The sequence below is a fragment of the Protopterus annectens genome, chromosome 8.part0, assembly GCF_019279795.1.
Source record: "Protopterus annectens isolate FY-2018-M chromosome 8.part0, PAN1.0, whole genome shotgun sequence".
NCBI lineage: Eukaryota > Metazoa > Chordata > Ceratodontiformes > Protopteridae > Protopterus > Protopterus annectens.
This window is the reverse complement of record NC_056741.1, coordinates 1,771,691,893-1,771,713,706: the sequence shown is the minus strand read 5'-3', so window position 1 is coordinate 1,771,713,706 and position 21,814 is coordinate 1,771,691,893. Positions and strand designations below refer to the sequence as shown.

The 21,814-nt window shown below is 43.9% G+C and overlaps 1 protein-coding gene across 1 annotated transcript in view; it reads right to left on the bottom strand.

Moving 5' to 3' along the window:
- Positions 1-21,814, bottom strand: part of LOC122808562 (cytochrome P450 2F2-like) — a 1,017,871-nt gene that overhangs the window by 78,771 nt on the left and 917,286 nt on the right. The window lies entirely within an intron of this gene.

Sequence of the window (21,814 nt, the reverse complement as noted above, 5' to 3'; positions counted from 1 at the left end):
AATAAACTTTTGCTATGTATTATATTATCATATCAATGCAAAGTGCATTGACAGAAGGATACTGAATGTCAGTTTCTCTAGCCAGCTCTGAGCTGCAGAGGGATAAAGTCCTGACTACAGCACAGATGACCCATGTTTGATTAGTAGCCTCGGTTAATGGAGGACCTGGCATGGGGTGATGGAGACAGAAATTATAAGCTCACCTTTCTTCAGGGGGAAAGAATAGTTCTGACACGCTGAGGTAGGTATTCCATTCTGAGTAGTACGTAAAGGTAAAGGCCCATAGAAGGTCTGGGCTATCTGTGTATGTGGACCTTGGTAGTGTCACTATGTATGGCATACAGTGGGCCTTCATGTGCTCCTGAGAATATTGAGGAATGTAAGGCTAATTCCAAAGCTAAACCAACCAATACTGTCAGCAAAACTGCTGGTTCTGTGGTTGTCTCAGCCCCCACACCATTTAATTTACCAGCTAGGAAGGAGGCTACAGATGCTGGTCAACACACCTGTGGATTTGCATTACAGTTTTCAACTGTCCAGATTTTTGAAGAATGTCCAGGTTTTTGCCTCATATGTTTGGTCTGTTCCTCATAAAATGTGTGGTTTTCTAGCAAATCATTGAGGATGGAAGTCATTAAATAATGACATACATTTAAGTTTCAGACTTCATGCCTTTCAGAAAATGCCTGCTAACACAGATCCTGATATTCTAGCAACTTTCTAAGTTTATAAGAGCATTACTTAATTTTCTTCTCACATTCCAAAGGCATGCAGTAGGTGGATTGGGCACTTTAAATTGTCCATAGATGTGAGTGTGCATGTGAATATGTGGTATGAAAGAACAGCCAGGGCAGGGCTAGCTATCTAGGCATGTAAACCTTGGGTCTAGATTACTGTCACTGTTGAAGTGATAGCCTGACCCCATGTGAAAAAATGGGAAAAGAAATTGTGTTTGGATTTAAAATTTGTCCCTATTTTTGGTCCTTTGTCCCTCCATTATTTAAGGCTTTATCCAGACTTCTTGCCCTAAGAGGTTGAGAGGTCTGACTTGCATCAAGGCCTTTATAAATTGTGCTGGGCTCAAGAAAAAAAAAACATACCACCACAGCAAGCTCAGCTCCCTCCCAAAGAAGTCAGTTTTGGTGAAACCAGATCAAAAGCTTCAGAAAAGTATTTTTGTGTAATAGGGCAAATCTCCAGTTTCACACATGCCTATATTGAAGGGCTGCTACCCTGTTAAAAGTCGAAAGAGACATAGTTGATTATAGCAATTATTTCCTTTTTTTTTTTGTTTGAAAAATGGATGAGGAAAAAAACAAGTTCAGCAATTAGCCTGCAGTTTACCAACTATATGTCACTGTACCATGTTTCACACTGATTTCTATATTCCATCTATGGCAAGGGCATAACAATTCAGTATTACAGTCTGGTTTTACTCCAACATACGTCTACCTTACTTTAATCTTAATACTGTTTGCCGTTTTCTATAGTATGGAGTAGAGTAAAATATTTCACTTGTTGATCAATATACTTCCTGTACCCTGTGACCTCGTTTAAGAGTCAGTTATGTAATTAGCTAGTTAGAACTTATGTATATTTCATGCTTTCTTTGTTAATAAACAATTGTTTATGAATTACATTTTTATCATATTCAATGTATTCTGCAAACTTCTGCAAATATGTTTGGTTTTGAATATTTCAGTTTTTTCTTTGCAAACTGCTTTGAAAGACTAGAAATTTACTTGCTCTCTGAAAGACTGTTGGTATTACTGTGATTGGAATTTGAGTTTATACTAAGAAATATTTCTTAAACTGACTGTTAGCACCTTGATTTAACATTTAGTAGTGCGTTCCATTTCTGTATGAGTTCATAGAGGAATAAAACCTACATTTTAATTTCTGCTTATTACAAAGAGACATTGTCATTTGACAGACATATAATACATGTATTTTTATTATACATTTTTACCCTTCTCAGGCCATACAAATAGGTTTAAATTCAACCACTTTTATCTCACTACATAAGTTGTATTTTGTTTCAATTGGGAGAACTTTAGTGTAAAATTTCATATACATGTTAAGGAAAAAGTTTAGCTATTAGATTTTTAGCTTTTTCTCTTGATAATTATTCTCTGTTATGTACAGAAATAAGGTTATTAACTATCTGTAAGTAATTAGTATTTATATAATCCTTCAGTAATTAACTCATTAATATGGCCTTATTCTTATGAATTATTCTGAACGTAAAAGTTTTAAGCCCTGGATGTTCCATTGGATAATCAATAACAGTCTTAAAACACAACTCACTATTGCTTAAAATAAGGAAGTCAAAATACTGTGGCTCCAAACTAGTTTCCTAACTATTGTGTGAAAACTTTTAGGAAGTAAAAAAGATATAGGGCAGGATTCACGAAGCCTCCGTGTAAGAGTTACAAGGCTTACACGGAGGCTGCAGTTAAACGGTGTGACGTCAGCATGTCATGCATATGCATGAGGGCATGCTGAATCACACCTAAGGCTAACACGGTTCGTGGAAGACAGTAGGGGGTGTGTCCGTAGGACGAGCCCTGCAAACGGACACGCGCCCAGAAGAGTAAAAGTCCCAAAAGTAAACCCCCACAACAGAGCCCGTGTAAATGTGAATAAACACAACACAACACATGCCTCCACAGGCTACGAACATAAAATGTAGAAATGAACAACTTATAATTTTTTTTTAAATTGTAAAGATGTTTGCCCATGAGTGCGCTCGTTTGCGCGGGCGTGCACATAGCTTAGCCACAGTTAGCAGTCAGTGGAAAAGCATATAAGAACTAAATATGCAAAGTAAGCCAAGAAGCAATAGCGTAGCGGTAGAGACGTCGGCTGAACAGCAGGCAGTCATGGTTCGAGCCACCACAATATCAATTTTTATTTTTAGTGAAATAAGCACGAAACAAGTCCCTGACATATATGTACACATATAAAATTATATTTTATGTAAAATGTAATGAAATGGGCCATGTATTTTGAAGAAATGTGAGATAATAAAAAAAAAAAAATGTCAGATGTGCCTATAGCTGAGCTACAGTCTAACAAGTTGAGTACATCTGCCTGTAGGTGAGAAGTGTTTTAACAGGTATAAAATGAGTGCCCGGGGTTGAGCAGCATTTTAACACGCTGAAACTGTGTGTCCACAGCTGAGCTGAGCATAATATGCGTGCTGACAGCCAAATGACGTGTAAACCAGCGTAACCCATTTGAGCGGAGCATATATGTATACATACATAGAGAGGGATGTAGGAATACATAGACAGATGTAGATAGATAGAATATGTAGAAACATATATATGTAATACACACATACAGATATAGATATATGTAGATACATATACATAGACAGACAGATCTGACTATCTACAGATATGACTGTATATGACGATCTCACACTCCCCCTCTATCACTCTCACCCCCTCTCTGTCACACTCCCCCCCTCTCCATATCTATAGCAATATATGTACATCGAGATATATATATGTGTATATGTATACAGACATATATATTCTGAGTGACGCACATGTGTACAGATGTATTGCAACAGGTGGCTGGTGACAAAGGCATGGAGTGAACACCAGTGTCGAAACTGGAGTACCATACCCCATTTCAAATCACCTACACCAGTAACCACCAGATATGTGATTGGCTGCCCACCACTGCATGTGTCAGGGGTGAACAGGGTCATAAATGTGTACAATAGTCCCCCCAATGATAGTCACAGTGGCACACTATTCCTGGAATACCTGCACATGGTATGTGTCAGCAGAAATGGTGTGTCAGCTATGGACATGTAGGTCAGTGTACCCCTCCGCACCACACAATGTCTGCCACAGTATGTACCTCACATGACAGCTACAGATATGGAGAAGGACACAGTGACATGAACAACACTGTGACAATGCACTCAAACACATTACCAATGCACAGTGACTGACAACACCACAGACTACACACATACTACCCACATAGAGGTTACCACTCCTGGATTTACATACTTAAGTCACACCTATGACAGATGTCCAACAACCATAGTAACACCTCACACCATCCACAACATAAATGACTGCTGTGTGTCATCCTTGACACCACAGTAGAGATCACATGGTGGAAGAACAGGTTCCTACCCACAGATAAGACATACCCTGCAATAAACCACACAGCATTAAGAAGCAAGACTCCCCATGAGTACATGTCACACATACCCCTGATGAATGTTAGTCAGATAGGTAATATGCCATATGAGTCACCCTGTGTAACTCCTTGACAGGAGCAGGTACCATCACATCACATGTGTCACAATGGTCAGGGTAGCAGAACAGTATGCTGCTGTAGTCCCAAGGGCAATAGCATATTGTATCGTATTGTATTGTAATGTATCGTATTGTGTTGTATTGTATTGGTATGTAGAGGTGCCTCCTTCATGGAGTGGAACCACTGCTGCTTTACGCCAGTGTACAGGTACATATCCTGTAGTCAGGCTAGTGTTACATAGCACTTCTATATGTGTGTTTAGCTTCTCTTGGAGTTCATGTAGCATGCAACCGGGGATACCATCAGGTCCCATTGATGCTGTGTTTTCTGCTTTTCTGAGGGTGGCTCTCACCTGGACATCTGTGATGACAGGGAGGTTACATTCAGATGGGATAAGTAGGTCTTAGTTTGGGGGAGAGGGAGGGGGGAAACTTGCACTGAACCTGTCTGCCACAATGTTGCCAATATCTGTGGGTTCAGTGAATTATTTGTTGTTGTGTACTAACTATGATCATATTGGAGGGTTTCTGTCTAGGTTTCTAACATAACTGAAGAAGGCCTTGTGGTTATCTGTAGTGTCCCCGGTGATTTCCCTCTCAAAGTTGCCCATGGATGTTTGTATGAGAGAACATAGCTCTTTACTAGTGCTGATCAGACATGCCTTCCCTTTATGGAATTATGCTCTGTCTTGCAGTAGCTTCCATCTTTTGTTATACAATCTGTCTATGGCTGGGGTCCACCAGACAGGATGCTTTCCCTTTGTGGAGAGTGTCTTGGTCTTATATGGGATTGCATGATCCATGCATTCTCGGAGATGTCCATAGAAATCATTTGTGAAGGAGTCAGCATTGTGGGTTGTGTCTTCCACTGGCCCAGTGGGCTTAAGGGATACCATCTCAGTGTTATGAAGTGTAAAGTTTGCATTTGAAATGGTATTCACTGTAGTCGTTTGTGCTGGTGGTGGAGGTGGGATATGTATATCCAGGGCAATTAGTTTGTGGTCAGATCACAGTAGTTGATGATGTACCCCATACAGTACCTTGATACAAACTCCCAGAGTGAGGAGGTGCTTTGGACCTGAATCAGTGTTCTGACTGCTGGGGTTTGGTAGTATGTCGTATGGAGTGTGCCAGGTACTGTTGCGCAGTTGTTGACTGAGCACTGATACCTGTCCATTTACATGTGTATCCACCAATAGACAGACAGATGCTATATATGTGAGATATGTTGTATCACAGCAGTCGAGTGGCATGTGTAGTATGTGTGCCATATTCTGCTGACATATTTTGCTGATATCATTTTATTTCCTTTTTCAGGACCATGGCTCACCAGCGCAATCCAGCATACTCTGCAGCTGAGGATGAGAAAATACACCAGAGCCTGGTGCGGTGTTATGCAATACTCTTTTCCCACACCAGCCAGAATCAGCAGGAGAGGGCTGCACTGTGGCAAGGCCTGGTCCGTTGGGTAAATGACATAGGCACACATAATAGGACATATGAGCAGGTACGACATCACTGCAGTGATTTAATCAGAAATGTCCATCAGCGTGCGTCGGATATCCACAGGCAACAGGTTGCCACAGGTGGTGGGGTGGCTACACATCCCCCACTTACCAGACTAGAGGGACTACTCATAAGTGTTGTGGCTCCAGCCCACCAAAAACAACAACAGCAGCAGACCTGCATTATGATGGAGGCTGGAGCCACACAGCACCAAGGCTACAAGCGTGCAGGTAATATGCAATATGTATAGTTGACTGTTGTGTGCACTGGTAGTTAATGCATGTGTGAGGTGTGTCCTTGGTTTGTAGCTGTCATCATAGTATTTAATGTGCAAGTGTGATATTCTCAATATCAGCAGCTGACCTGTGAAAGGCAAGTGTTGTACTACTGACCTGTATCATACTCAGTAACAATGGCACAGTTGTGCCCACTGACATTAATTTCCTCACTTCTGCAGGTCCCTCCGGTGTAACAGCAATGCAGCCTATCCATGCTGGTGAGTGTGTATAAACAATACCTTTAATAGTCTTGATAGTAATAGTAATATTAGGCTCACTTAGTAGTGCTCTGTGTATGCATGCAGGTGTGTCTGTGTCTGTGTGTTGATATCTCGCATACTGAGTAGTGTGCAAGTGTGCAACTGTGTGCATGCGTGCAACTGTGTGCAAGTGTGCAACTGTGTGCATGTGTGCATGTGTGCATGCGAGCACCTGTGCATGTGTGCATGTGTGCACCTGTGCATGCGTGCATGTGTGCACCTGTGCACCTGTGCACATGTGCATGTGTGCATGTGTGCACCTGTGCATGTGTGCATGTGTGCACCTGTGCATGTGTGCATGTGTGCATGTGTACACATGTGCACCTGTGCACGTGTGCATGTGTGCATGTGTGCATCACTTGTAACATTTGCATGTGTGCATGTGTGCATCACTGGTAACATTGTGTAGACATTGTAAACTGTGTTTCATGTTTCCCTCCCACAGGTTCTGGTGCTGCTCTGGTGTCATGCAGCAGGGAACCTGAATCAGGTGCCACGGGTACTGATAATGATGACATCTGTGTAATGGCACAGGAAGGTGTGCCAGGGTCCATCATTGGTCAGCCAATTGACAGTACACAGCTGTCAACCCTATCAATGTGCACAGTCATCCTGCCAATACACCCTTTGTCACCAATGTCCCTAGGTGATGGACAGGATACAGTGGCCATTGACCAGGGTAATGTGGTATCTGTGGCACATGCTTCCCCAAACAGCAGCCATGGGCATGGCCCTGAGATGGTACCACACAGACAAATCTCCAGGGGTTCTCGTGGGAGCATCCGTGGGCGTACTGCCCCTGTCAGACATGCCCACAGAGGTCTTACAACCTCAGCTATGTTTGGGGCTGTCATGCAGGCACAGTCACGTATGGAACGGTACACCAGACAGGGTCTGAGGGAGCTGACAGCATGTCGCACAGCCATGACTGACAGTATGCGTGACATTGCGGCTGCCTTCCGTAATTTCACTGATGTCATAGACAGATGTTGTGGGGACATATTAGATAAGTTCCACAACTACATGTCCATGAGCCAGGGCAATAGTGGACGGTTGAGGCATCGATGTGGACGTATGCCAGCAACAGCAGCAGCTGGCAGTCGATGCGGACGACAACAGGGCCACGGCCGCCCCCATAGTGCCAGCAGCAGCCCCAGCAATGGTATGGTTCTTTAATGAGTTTAATTAGAGCAGATTATGACGTGTGTATTTAAACCTGTTTTGGCGGTTTTTTTACATCTCTGATGAAGCTGAAGCTGTGGGTTCAGTGAAAACGCTTCTTTTATCTATAATAAACTTGGCGTTAAGTGGATTTCTCGTCATCCGTCTTTTATTGGTGTTTGCTGCCCTACTTAACTATGTTATGACACTTGAGACGGATGCATTAGCGGAGCATGCTATTCGCATTACTAGGAGGTTTCCCTTCTCCTGCTGTACTTATAAGGTGCTGACATCATCAGTGTTTAGAAAGGGGAATGTGCATCCTGTAGTGTGTTCTGCTAGTTGCCCAAAGGGACAATTCTCTCACACAGACTTGCACACACACTAACCCCCTCACCCAAACACACACACTTGCATGATTCAAACCCCTACCTAACTATGTTATGACACTCAAGACGGACGCATCAGCAGAGCGCGCTACTCACATTACTGGGAGGTTTTCCTTCTCCTGCTGTACTTATAGGGTGCTGACATCATCAGTGTTTAGAAAGGGGAATGTGCATCCTGTAGTGTGTTTTGCTAGTTGCCAAAAGGGACATTTCTCTCACACAGAATTGCACACACACCAACCCTGCTCACCCACACAGAGCATTTGCAGGATTCAACCCCCTACCTAACTATATTATGACACTTGAGGGAGATGCATTAGCAGAGCGCACTATCCGAATCACTGGGCATCTGTTCTTCACCTGCAGTATTTATAGGGTGCTGACATCATCATTTATGCAGAGGTATGTACATCTATTACTACCTGTCAGGTGGGGGATAGCATATATATGCATTTGCAGCCACCTACTTCAGGGTCAGATATGCACATCAGCACTGGCAGGTTATGTTTTATACCATGCTTCATGACCACAGGACCTGTAACACACAACACAACCAGTTCAGACCACCCCTTCCACATCCGGGACACACACTTTCCTTCCCTGGGAACAGTGCCAAGATATGAAGGTGTTCACATACACCATTCAAGTTGTTAACGTCAGGTACAGGTATATTGTGTGTGGGAACTACTCAGGCCTCTACAACATTACCCTACAGCCACTACAATTTGTGAGTCCATGTGATATGGCAAGACCACTCACCACAGCCACAAGGGGGAATACATATTACACCTGACCATCTGCAACATGGGTATTCACTGTTCCACACCAGAGGTAGACCACCATTGTTGATATCTGACCATACTCACCTTTCCCTGGGCATCCATATCCCATCCTCACCCCCAGGAAAGGCTGTCACTGCAAACAAAGTGTATTTATCAAAAGCAGACTTTGCACTTGTGAAGACTGGGGTGGAAGACTTCAAATGACCCATGCTGGGGGAGAATACAGGCCACTCTGCATAATCCTTGACAATTGCATTCTATGAGCATGTGGAAGGTTTGCATTGATCATGCTATCCCAAATATACCCATGACTCCTCCACAACAGGACACCCTGTCAGGTGTACACTAGCCATATATGAGCTGTCCAACAGATGGAGTGAGCTAATACATTGCAGAGCAGTAGCCCACAGAGGGAGGACATCTCTGAACGGTACTGGCACAACACTTCAATCCCTCATAATCATCTCGACAACGTGTTGACAGTGAAATTGTCCAGACACTGCAGAGCTGTCCAACAGATGGAGTGAGCTAATACATTGCAGAGCAGTAGCCCACAGAGGGAGGACATCTCTGAACGGTACTGGCACAACACTTCAATCCCTCATAATCATCTCGACAACGTGTTGACAGTGAAATTGTCCAGACACTGCAGATAAGACTCCCCTCAGTCTGTTATTGACGCCCACTTACTGTTAGAGGTCCTCACCAACCATCATCCAGCACACACCAACAACATGGATGTGGCATAGCAAATTCAACCCCTGGGATCTCCACTGTGTCCCTGCTTGATGGAGGCACAGCACACTAGCCTCAAACGGTGCCTTATGTGACCTACTTTACAGTGGCACAGTAGCCTACTGTACTGGGGATGCAGACGCCAAGCACACTCTGGCTAAGCTTTCATTCCCTAGGGCAAACAGCCTAGTATTGACCTCTACACCCATATGTTTAATTGTCAGATGCACAATATTTGTTGCTGATAGACTGTTTGCAGGTCTTTATTGCCATAGCATTCCCTGTTTCTATGAACAACGTCTATCTGTGGAAGATGTTTGGATATGAGAGGGATCCACTATATCACTTATGTCTCTGTAGTCATTTAACTGTGTGCAATGGGCAGATTGCTGTAATGTGGTTGGTTCCTGGAATAACACGTACAAATACCAGATATATGTGGCCAACTGCTAAACTGAGATATGGCCTAAGTGTGTGATAAGTGTGTGAGCATGCCCAGTTCAGCCTTTCCATTGCATGTTGTCTGACATATGTCTCATTTATCAAAGTATGCGAGCATGCCCAGTGTGAGCTTTCCATATGTTGAACTCTGCAGTCCACCACATTTGTGGATGAGTGTGAACTTCAACAATATCTCACGTTTATGGTTGTGTGTTGGGTGTCATGTTGTGTACTTACTGGCCAACTGCTTCGTGTCTGAACACAACATGGAGTATACTGTGCTTGCAGGGTTTGCATGGGATACTTTGCATACAGTTGTCAACATCCTTTCATACTGACCTAACACTGTAGTACCATATAGTGTACTGATTCAGTACCTTCACTGTGGTGGACAGTATCCTGGGCTTTAGTCCTATCACTGCTTTAAATTTTCATAGTGAGCACAACAGACTGTTTAGGGGCCAGTTGTGCACATATGACCATGTTGCATTATGTTCAGATATGGACTACTTAAACCAGGCTTGTCCAACATTGGAAGTGTATTCCACAACATAGGTGGACATTGGCAAACACTAGCGATGTGCCCTAGGCCATTTCTAATGCTAGTCAGAGAGTGTGTTTGTCCTTCGACACACATTGTAACTGGAGTTTGCCATGACATATGTCATGGTTAGTATACTGTGCCTCCGTCTACCCGTGACATAACAGTGATACCCAGGGTAAACCTACCATCTCCCATCCACTCATCAAGATTCCTCTTGAGGAGAGTCGATGGGTGACTCTCTGGCTAACCTGTACTGGGAGTTTACTCAAGAGTGGGGGTGGCTTCTGTGTTATGGATCATTCAGTACAGCTTGTCCTATGTATGTCAGTGCTGGGGTTCAGGTCTCTCATGTGCATAGCTCACTGCCATTCAGATTGTACAAGGTGCAGCGTGTTCATTGATTCCAGCTTGGACATGGCTTTATACATCAGGCACAGCTTGCCTCTGGGCGGGCAGTATGGCAGTGTTTGGAACTGCAGTTTGCTTAATCAGGCAACACATGGCATCTGTTCAAGCTCTTTGATACTCCTAGTGAGGTACTTTTGGGGTCTTTCCAGTTGATGGAGGTGTCTGCTGAGGTACATCCCACAGGGGCCATTGTAGTCAATTGTGACACTGATGAAGGATGACTGCAGAGCCACAATGACCTCCCCTGATCTAGATCTGACCTCCTTCATGATTAGGTGGGTATATGGTATGTTTCTGTAACCACTACAGCCACATGCTTGTCCAATGCAAGATATCTATCAACTTGTGTCCTCAGGTCTCTTATTACATCTTAGGTACTTAATGGGTTAACACCTATGTGGTAATTGGTAGGGACTTAATGTATATCCACAGGGGTTGACTATACACTTTTCTGCAATTAGCTTGCTGACATGGCTATGGCACCAGTTGTCTGTTTCTATGTGGCCCTTTTGTGGGATGCTTGTGTCAGCTGGAGGGTCAGATATGGTGGCCAGTTTGTAGTCCTCTGCAAACTTGTTCAGACACAGTCCTTCCATGTTGGCCTGTACCTATGGGACATATATACCAAACAAGGGAGGTCCCAGGACCAAGCCTTGTGGGATGCCAGTTGTATCTGGTTTGTAGTCTGACATGGCTGCAGCATTTCTGACCATGTCAGTTCTGTCCTTGGTCTGGTTTGCAACCCCTCTACTGACATAGGGGTTTATATTTAAGCTGGTGAGCTTATCTATAATGAACACGTGGGGTATTGTATGGAAGCCTTTTGCAAGGTCCAGCTAGGCTGTGTGGACCACATTCCCCTCAACAATGACCTTAATGACTGTTTCAAATGAGTCAAACATGTCTAAGGGGCAGGATCTGCACTTAAGAAAGCCACACTGGGTAGGGTCCAGTGTCAGTACGTCCCCAATATCTTTATGTCTGAGGTACATGCTGATCCTTTCCATAGCTTTGCAGACCAAGCTTGTCAGCATTCTGGGGTGGTAGTTTGCAGTATCCATTCGGGCAACACCTTTGTGGAGAAGGACCACTGTTGTTGTACACTGCTCTTTGGGTACATATCCTGTGGTAAGGCTGACATTGAGCAGTAGTGTTATTTGGCATTCCATTCTTCTTGGAGTCCATGTTGGATTCAGCCCAGGACACCATCTCATACCATTGATGCTGTGTGTTTTGCTTTGTAGATGCTGGCTGTTACCTCAGCATCTGCAATGTCAGGGGGCCAGCACTCTGCTGGGATAGATATTTTGCATTTTGGGGGGGGGTTGCACTGCACCTGTCAGGTTGGATGTTGGCAATATGTGTGTGTGTTTGGTATGTTGTTTGTAATATTTGAGTGATTCCGAGCATATCTGTGAATTCCCAACAAGGTTCCTACCATCAGTTAAGAAAGCCTTGTGATTATCCTTAGTATCCTGTACAATTTGTATCTTCATAGGTTCATAGGTTCATACTAGGCTATCCACCCTAGGGCATTTCTAAGCCTAGCCAGAGTGTGTGTGGCTTTCGCCACCCCTTGCTATGTGAATATTATGGCCATTTATGATTTACTTTACTGTGCCTCTGTCTGGACATGACACAGTGAAGACCCCCAGTGTACATCTATGATCATCCATCCACTTGGCAAGATTCCTATTGAAGAGAGTCAGTGAGAGGCTCTGCCTAACATGGAGTGGGATTCTGTTCCAGGGTGTAGGGAGCATCTGGGTTATGTATCTGTCCCTCCAGCACATCCTATTTCATTATGTGTTGAGGTTGGCATCTCTCACTCTCACAGCTCCGATGGATTTGGGTTTTCTGGGGTGGAGCATGTCCATTACTCCTGTGTTGGACATGGCCTTGTACAACAGGCATGCAACGCCTCTGTGTAGGCAGTATGTGACTGCATACAGCTGGGGTTTCTACAGCCAGGCAGCATCTGACAAATATTTGAGACCCTTTATCCTCTTGGTGAGGTACCTTTGAGGTCTTTCTAACTGCTGCAGGTGTCGGGTAAGGTACATCCCAAATTAGGCATTGTACTAGATTATGGGTCTGATAAGAGAACAGTATAGGGGCACAATGACCTCTGTTGACGTAGATGTGAATCCTTTCATGATACGGTGTCCAATATAGACAGTCTTCCTAGCCACGTTGGCAATGTCAGTGTCACATGACAGGTTACTGTCCACTTGTGTCCCTAGGTCCCTGATTATTCCTTCCATACATAATGGATTACCACCTATGTGGTAATTTGTGAGTACCTTGTTTGGCATTTGGTGAGACATTCATACTGTCCAGCGTCTTCAGGACGGCTGAGTGGGGTTCCTGTGTGTGAGAGTGTGGTCTGTAGCATGCTACAGACTGTACAGCAGTTTTGCCTATGGTTAGTTGCACATGGGTGGTCTCCGATGCTTCGTGCATTGTCAGTTACCTGGACGTGTGGGTGTCTGTGCTGAATATGGATACTCCCCCTCCTTTTATGTTTTGGTCCAGGTTTTGGGGCCATAACGCATGATATGCGGTATAACCTGGTAGTGCTGGTGTGCTGTCAGGAGCCTTGCTGCAGGTTTCTGTCACTGCACGGACATCGATGTTCTCCATACTGGGGAGGGCCTCGGGAGCATGCATGTTGAGGTTTACACGTCTGGCATTGGGCAGCATTACCCTTGTGTTTCTTTCCACTTATGTTTTCTAGGGAGGTGGGTTAGTCTTTTCAGCCTTGCCTACGAAAGGCTGTATGGAGGTGGCAAGAGCCTTATCCAATATCCAGATGCCCAGGGGTAACAGGTGCAAGCCATCCCTGGCACAGCAGCGTGGCTTGTCAAGCATGACATCACAAGCAGACAGACATTGGATCCCCTTGGAATGACACCAGTAATTGTGCCACTTGTTAAAGCTGATCATTCTGTGTTTGTACTGTGGCATCATTCTTGGTGAGGGTAGGATGCTGCACATGGTCAGTGTCATACCGGCCTGGACTACATAATCGGAGAGCTCATCAATGTCTCTTTTCATGTAGTCCGGGGAGGTACATCTCTGGTCATTCACGCCAGCATGGACAATGACTGCATCATATTTCTACTTGCTTTGGGGTGACCTGCGTACTTGTGTTATGTGGCATATTGTAGCAGCCTACAGGCAGCTTGCTGTACCCTTTCCCTTGTTCAGTCTGGTGAGTGGGACAGCAGTGTGTCTGACTATGGAGTCACCTATTACAACTGTATCAGGCATGTTGTTTCTCCTTCTGGCCTGTGACTGTTTGGCACACCAGCTTTGTGTACTATGTGTTGCATGTGCTATGTTTGGAGGTAGTGGTTGCTTGGGTGTCTGCTTTGGAGGCCTCTGTTGATATGGTGTGTTTGTAATTAGTTCCTCCAGGAATGTTTTTCTGTGTTTATGTCTTTGGTTTGCAGTTGTGATAGGTCTATGTGAGACTGGGTTTGTGGTGTGTGTGTGGTTACCTTCTCCTCCTGACTAGTTTTGACAGTACTGAGTTGAGAGAGCTCAGCCTCCGGTTTGGATAAATGGTTGCATCTCTCACATATATTTGTATTTCTTGGGGGGAGGTGAGGGTTGTCTGTGTACATGGGGCAGGTGTAACATTGCCTCAAGATTCACAGATTCAACTTGTTGTAGCTGGCCTTAGTGGATTGTATGAGTGGACATATTTTATTGCCATACTACTGATCAGTGATTACTTCCCTTTTTATGTTTGCTCTATCATGTAGTAGCTTCCTCATTCTCTTGCATGGTTTGGTAATGGCTGGAGTCCACCATGCCAGATGCCTGCGTGTATGGCATTGTGTCTTGGTTTTATTTGGGATTGCATAATACATACATTCCTGGCAGTGTTCATGGAATGCCTGTATAACAGGTTCTGAGGTGTGGCCCATATTTTGCACCTGCACAGGGCCTTTAATGGATTCCACATCAGTTTGGAGGAGTGCAACTTTTGCTTTACACATGTTTTTCACTGTGGTTTTCTGGCCAGGGACTGTGGTCAGGATGTGTATATCCGGTGTGATTACTCTATGGTCTGGTCTTACCAGTGAGGGATACACTTCTCATCTTGCCATCCAGTACCCATGTTGCTGATTATCACATCCAGTATGCTTACCCCTCTTGTGGGAGTGGTATGTTGTTCCTGGGCATTTTGGTTTATGGATTCTAGACACTTTTGTCCTACAGTGTTGGAGCTAGAATAATGCTCCCAGTCTATGTTTGGGTATTTGCAGTCACCCAATATAATGTGGTTTGGAGGGCTTGCTATATTCATGTATTCCAACATAGGCCAAGTGCAGTTCCTGGTGTTAGGATGGTAGTCTGTAGCAGGCTATAAACTGGGAGGCAGTTTTAGCCACTGTTACTTGACCATGGCTAGTCCATGCTGCTTCTTGTTGTGGTGCCAACATGGGGGTGTAGTTATCCTTGACAATTATTGCTAGTCACCCTCCTTTTGTAGCTTGTTCCATGTTTTGAGGCTGTACAGCACAGTATGAGGTGTAACCTGGTAGTGTAAGGGTGCTTTTGTGAGCCTTGACCCAGTTTTCTGTTACAGGACAGATATCAACATTCTCCATACTGGGGGAGTTTAGACTGCATGCATCTTGCTGTTTAGACTTCTGGCATTGGGTAGCATTACATCTAGGTTGTTATCCCTTGTGATACCTATGTATGTGGGTTTGTGTTTTGAGCCTTACCTATTCAAGGCACGCTGTGGGTAACAACAGCCTTTGCCAGTATCCATATGGCCAGGACTGATAGGTGCACACCACCCCTAGCAGGTGGAGCATCATGTCATGCTCAGCATGTCATCCCAGGCTGGCACACATTGGATCCCCTTTGACTAACAGCAATACTTCAGCCAATTATTGCAATTGATCATCTCATCGTCATATTGTGGCATCATGCTTGGTGAGGGTAGGATGCTAGTCAGGGTCATCACGTTTGCATATACTACATGGTGTTACATTGCTTAACACATGGCATTCATGCCTCAGGTGGTGCTGCAGGGCTGCCTCTGTTGGATGCACATACTACAATCCCTGTACATGTTTGAGAGCAGGTTATGTCATTTTAGGCATCCCTGTTATTATATGAGTGAGTCAGAAAGGGTATCATTCCCAGGGTTCCTACTGAGCCAGTGTATGTGCTATGCATTGCCTCTTTGCCAAGGCCAGGGAATACTGGGCACACCTCCTTCTACCTACTGGGGCAGGCTCAGGTTATTCTTCCTCCTCCGAGCCCTGGAGGCTGATGCCTGTGATATCCCCATCATATCACCAGTTGGTCTCTGGAAGGTACCTGTTGCTAGTATTCTTAGGCCAACACTTACCTTGGTTTCCACTGGGATGGGTTCCCCTCTGTTGGTTCTGTGTGTGAGGTGTGGCCTGCACAGCTCAACAATTTGCTGGAGGAGGTCTCTGTCCACTCTATAGCGCTCCACTATCTCCAGCTCATGTAACCCATGGTAGGTGACCCTGGGCCTGTACACTCTTCTCCGTCTCCTCACTGTGGGTTGTCTGGCACCATTTGCATTGTCACCACCCTCAGCAAGTAGCCTATGTCTCCTTATGACAGCTATGGCAGCCCCTAGCATTTCTGCTCCGAGTTCAGCTTTTTCAGTTTTCACTTCTAATAGCTTACTCCTGTCTTGCAGTGTCTCTTGAGAGAAACATCCTGCACTGCTGTTTGCAGAGTTTTAAGTTCTTGGCTGGGCTACTATTCTGCCTGTGTAATTGCCTGCTTCTAATTGTTTTCACCTGCTAGCTCCAGCAGTATTCCCTGCTAACTTCCTACTAATTCTGTTGCTTCCTTTTTCCTTTCTGTTTCCTCAGGGGGGAGCAACGCGCATACCAGCAGAAACACGCTCACAGTGGCTTACACGCGCGCACACAGGCTTACACAGTTTAGAATCTTCTTACTGAGGTTAAAACACGTGCACACCAGCGCACACAGTCTTAAAAGTCTGCCAACAGGCTCGCACATGCTCAGTCTGCCTTACCCACGTGCACACTGCCCTACTCGTGCCTCATGGCGCGCACACGTGCGCATGCATGCCCAGCAAGAAACTTTCATGTAAGCAACAGTGTACACCTTCCATTTCTTGACTTTCCCATGCTTATCTTGTGGCACTCCTCTTTCTATGATATGTGTCTGACATCTGTCATGTAACATTGACCTCCAATGAACTGCATTTCTTTCTGCCATTCCCCCCTGTGATGTCACCTATCTCCTACTCTGTTCCTCTCCCTTATGTAACTCTTACACTACTCAGAATGTGCTCATTTGCTATGTGACAGTGGAATTCAGTATCCTAACACTCATTTACATCAGATTGCCTACTAATGCTTAGTTACATGTCTTAGACTCAGCTTCCCCCCTTAGCAACCACTAAACGGTGGCCATGTTGTTTTTGGTCTGCTGGTCCCTGCATTGTAAATCCATGTATTGCATAAAACCCACATTTGTGGGTTTATAACTTTAATTTTTATATTTTATATAGCGCAGCCCAAAATATTTATTTCTCATATTTGCATCAGGATACCTTTCCAATGGCCACATATTTGGCCATTGGCATGCTGCCTGACACATATGCACCCTTTATTTGGAGCTGACATGGCTCCATTGTGTTATTTGCAGAAACGTACTCAGTTGTCAACTGAGTACATTTCTGCAGCTAAAACAGCTCTTACATGGGCTGGTTTGGGCTTCGTGGATCGCTAATCTACCTCATTTGCATGCCTTTCAGCTGCAAGTGAGGTGATTAGCATATCCACGCCCACTCCGTGTAAGAGACGTTTTAGCTGGTCTCTTACACGGAATTTCGGGCTGTTCCTGGATCGCGAGGGCTGCATGGAGTCTTACACTACTCTTAGACTCCGTGCAAGCCTTCGTGAATCCTGCCCATAAAGTTTTTAAATGTGGATGATGTAGTTATCCCCACATCAATTGCATAGTTAAAATCACACATGAAATTTGAAAGGCTTGATAGAACCTATTTCAGATAGAATTATTTCATGTTTAAAATTATGGAGTTTGTCTGGGAGACAATTTGTCATTGGGCTGTACCTTTAAACCTAAGAGAGGATGGGAAGTTGATAGGGGGGTGACTGAGGTAATGAGATAAGCAGGGAGAGGACAGGAAATTGTATAATGTTAAGATGAGTGTTGTATAGTCCAGTCTGTATCATCTAGGCAATCACCTAGGGTTCTTCAGTTAGGGTCTCAGGTACTGTCTTTCACATTGGCTGTAAGTTTTTTGTGTAGTGCTTACTGTTAGGAGGAGGTGAGTAGTAATGGCAGTGCTAAAGTAGATAGTAAGTATTTAGGCAGCTTAGTAATCATAGGAAAACATAGTACTGAATAAGTGTTGAATGAACATTTTTTTTCACCATGATGCAGTAGTGGGTTATACTTCTCAGATGTCCAGATTTTTGCTTCATACTTTTGATCTGCTCCTTATAAAATTTGTAGTTTTCTGGCAAATCACAGAGGATTGAAATCACTAACTAAAGACATACATGTGAGTTTCAGACTTCATATCCTTCAGAAAATGCATGCTATCACAAATACAGCTATTCTAGCAACTTTTCCAGTTTATAACAGCAATATTGCACAGGTGAAGAGGAATGGCTATAGTGTTTTGAGGACAGAGGACATTTAGTATCAGCTGGGGGAAGTGGTGGTGGGTCTATATTATATTCTCAAAAGCCGCGAATGTTGAATCTGACATTGTCGACACGAGAATAGCGAATGTTGAGAATCTCAAATGCATAACCATAAATCTCCGTAAGGGGAGATTTCCATTTACTGCAATGTAGTGTGGTCTCGGAGTTGGTATATTTAACCATGTGGGGGCGCAGGGGGGCTTGCTCCCCTTTTTAAACCCATTAGGGTACTTTTTTCTTTTCCTTTTTTTTTGGGTCTTTTTGTAAGGTCGACGTGTGAAGACATTGACCATATGGTGTTCGATGTTTTCAACCGTCGATCTTATAATATTGACTCAGTGGTGGTTAGGGAATGGGAGAGAGACAGTTTTGTGTGTTAATATAGCTTGTTGTCACTGGGGATGTCACTGGGGAAAGAGCATGGTAGGCCAGTGTGCTTACTGACATGATGATGATGTTGCAGATGTTATCAGACTTACTTATTACAGAGCTGCTAAGCAAAAGCAATCCCCTGATGGTAGCTCCCATATGTATGAATGGTTGTGGGCCATTTTATCCCTTTCTCGTCTCTTCAGCGGAGGTTTAAGCCACTTGAGTAGGGTTAAAAGCAATACGTTTTCATGGACTGCAAGTCTTTAAGTTCTTAAACTAGTGGCTTATCCTTTAACTATCCAAATGATTGTAGAATGCCCAGATCTTTATTGCATATTTTAGTCTATTCCTCATACTGTGTTGTGGATTCCTGTAAATTTCTGAGGATGGATGACAGCAGAAGGTTAAAGCTGTGAACTGTAGTTGCTGTGGCACAGGGTGTTTTTTCTTTCCCTAAGCCCTCTTTGTATATATAAAAAAATTAGTTAATGGCATATGTTGGAGTCTGATTTTATATATTTCCGGAAATGCAACCTCACACAGACCTGGTTGTTCTAGCAACCTTCTAAATATATAAAGAGAGAGGATTTATATTAAAAATCTGTCACTATTATTGAACTTTTGTCCTCCTCATTGTTGGGGTTTGTCCAGTTTCCTTGCACTAAGAGGTTTAGTGGTATGATGGGCAACAGCCTGCTCTAAAAAAAAAAAAAAAAACAAAAATTAAAAACAATGAAGCAGCAGCAGCAGAAGAAAAGAGTGAAATTAAAGGGGACTGGGGTATTAATATCAATAGCTTTAGGGCTAGAGTGCTTGCCTTGACAGCACATAAGATAATTGGGGGTGAGGTTACTGAGAAGGTAGGAATAAAAATATATATAAAAACAAAACAAATGGGATGGAAGCTAATTTGTATGTGGCAGGTTTCTGATGCACTACTGTGTTTCTTTTATTGTAGGATGGTGCAAGTAAAGGCTCTAGCTTGAAAGTGGTAAGAGTTGGTATTGCAGGAGGACAAGTTGTTTCAAAGGGTGAGGGTTTACAGGGACAAGTGCTGCAGGAGCCTGTCCCAGCTAAATCTGCTAGAGGTGCACATAAGTGATGAGGTCAGGGGCCAACCAATGATAGAAGCCTTTGAGAGTACAGCTAAATTGTTCAGAAGTTCATGAAGACTTGTGACTGAGGTGCATTCATTGGAGCTATAGTGGCTGGCAGGGAGGCTGCAGAGGAGAGTGAATAAAATGTACTCAGTGTCACAGCAGCAACTGACAGGTACAGATACTAATATTTTTACGGTCAAGAGGAGTTGACCAATGTTGAATTATTTACATTGGTGTGTGATTTGAGTTCAGGTTATAGGTGCAGATTGCAGAGTTGGCTTGGAAGTATTGGCAGTGTGGGGGGGTGGCAGTCTGGTGTAGGTACCCAAGATTCTACAAGAGAACTTAAGAGTTGATGTGGGTTGGTTTGTGTTAGGAGAGAACAGGGACTTTCTGCTGCTGCTGTTGTCTGGAGCCACGGTGTTAGACACGGGGAGTCAGGTAGCAAAGCAAGTTGTGTGGTTACAATCTGCTCTACTGCATGGGTCAGTTGGTAAGTCAGTTTTTATTACAGTACATATACCAGAGGTCATAAAAGAAAAAATTTGGTTGGGAGATTTTATCGAAGTTTTTGATCTCATAGTTGCAGTTGGTGTTCAATGTGTAGCATAGGTCAACGAGTAGCAGAGGTGGAGTCAAGGATCTCGTGACAGCTCTGGCAACACTGGGGAAGATAGGCACAGGGAGGTACTGGCCAATGAACTGTGACAACTGGGTCTGTTCTTTTTTTAATTTCATGGCCATTATACTTGAAAAGGAGTTGCAGCAAACATTACCACTGTTGTCTTAATTAGGAATACACAGAGGTTCATGGTTAGAAATGCATGGCTATGGTATGATCAATGTTTTTGTAAACTCAACATCATGGATAAATCCTTTGTGTGGGAAAAATAGACATCCTGATACTTGGCTGTGTACTTTGCTGGATAGGTCAGTCAGTGCAGTCAAGGAACAGTTAGTAGGAACAGTGGCCAAGGTGAAGACCTCAATGCAGGAAAGTGCACTTGATCCACATGTAGGTTCCCGCATGTGCATAATCAATCTGCAGGTCAACATCCTACAGTGAGCTGTTGGGGAAGGAATGTCTTGGGATGGAAGAGAGTTGATGGTGTGAAGGTTGAGGAAGAGGAAGGAGGGGTCAAGGGGTACCAAGGGGGCTCTGGCCTTTTGTGCTGGAACAGGTCAGGGGGGGTCAGTGCATTCACCTATTATTGTGAGTTAGCTAGAGTATCTGCTTTGGGGCTACCCTGATTAAGTGGTGGCTGAAGAACTGGTGAGGTGGTTTCAACACAGTTTTGCAGTAAATTCTAAGGGTGATGGTTCTGTTAATATTTGTAAGAATTTGTAATCTGTATTAGGGAAGTAGGGGACATTGATGGCTAAGGTGCTGGTGGCAGATAGGTTATTAGAGCCCCCACAAAGTCTCTGTGTTTAGTACATATTGAATATCCCCATTGAGTTTCTTGCCCAAGGAGTCCCCAGTGGAATTTAGGTTAATACATCACTTGTCTTTCCCAGAAGGAGATATTTTTAATGCCCATACTGATAGAATAGATGTTAAGTTTCATTATTCATCTTTGGATGAAATAGTGTGGATAATCAGTTCATTCAAAGATCCCTGGTTGGAAAAGCTAGATATTGAGTGAAACTTTAGGTTATTACCAGTGAGCAATCAGGATTGGTCTATATTGGGCATTCATCTCAATGGAAAGTTTTATTTCAACAAGTTAATGCCTTCAGCCTTTGCAGTCACATGTACTTCTTTTGAAAAGTTCAACTTAGATTTACACTGGATGTGGCAGCAGAGGGAAAGTTTCATAGGGGCTGTGCATTATTTGGA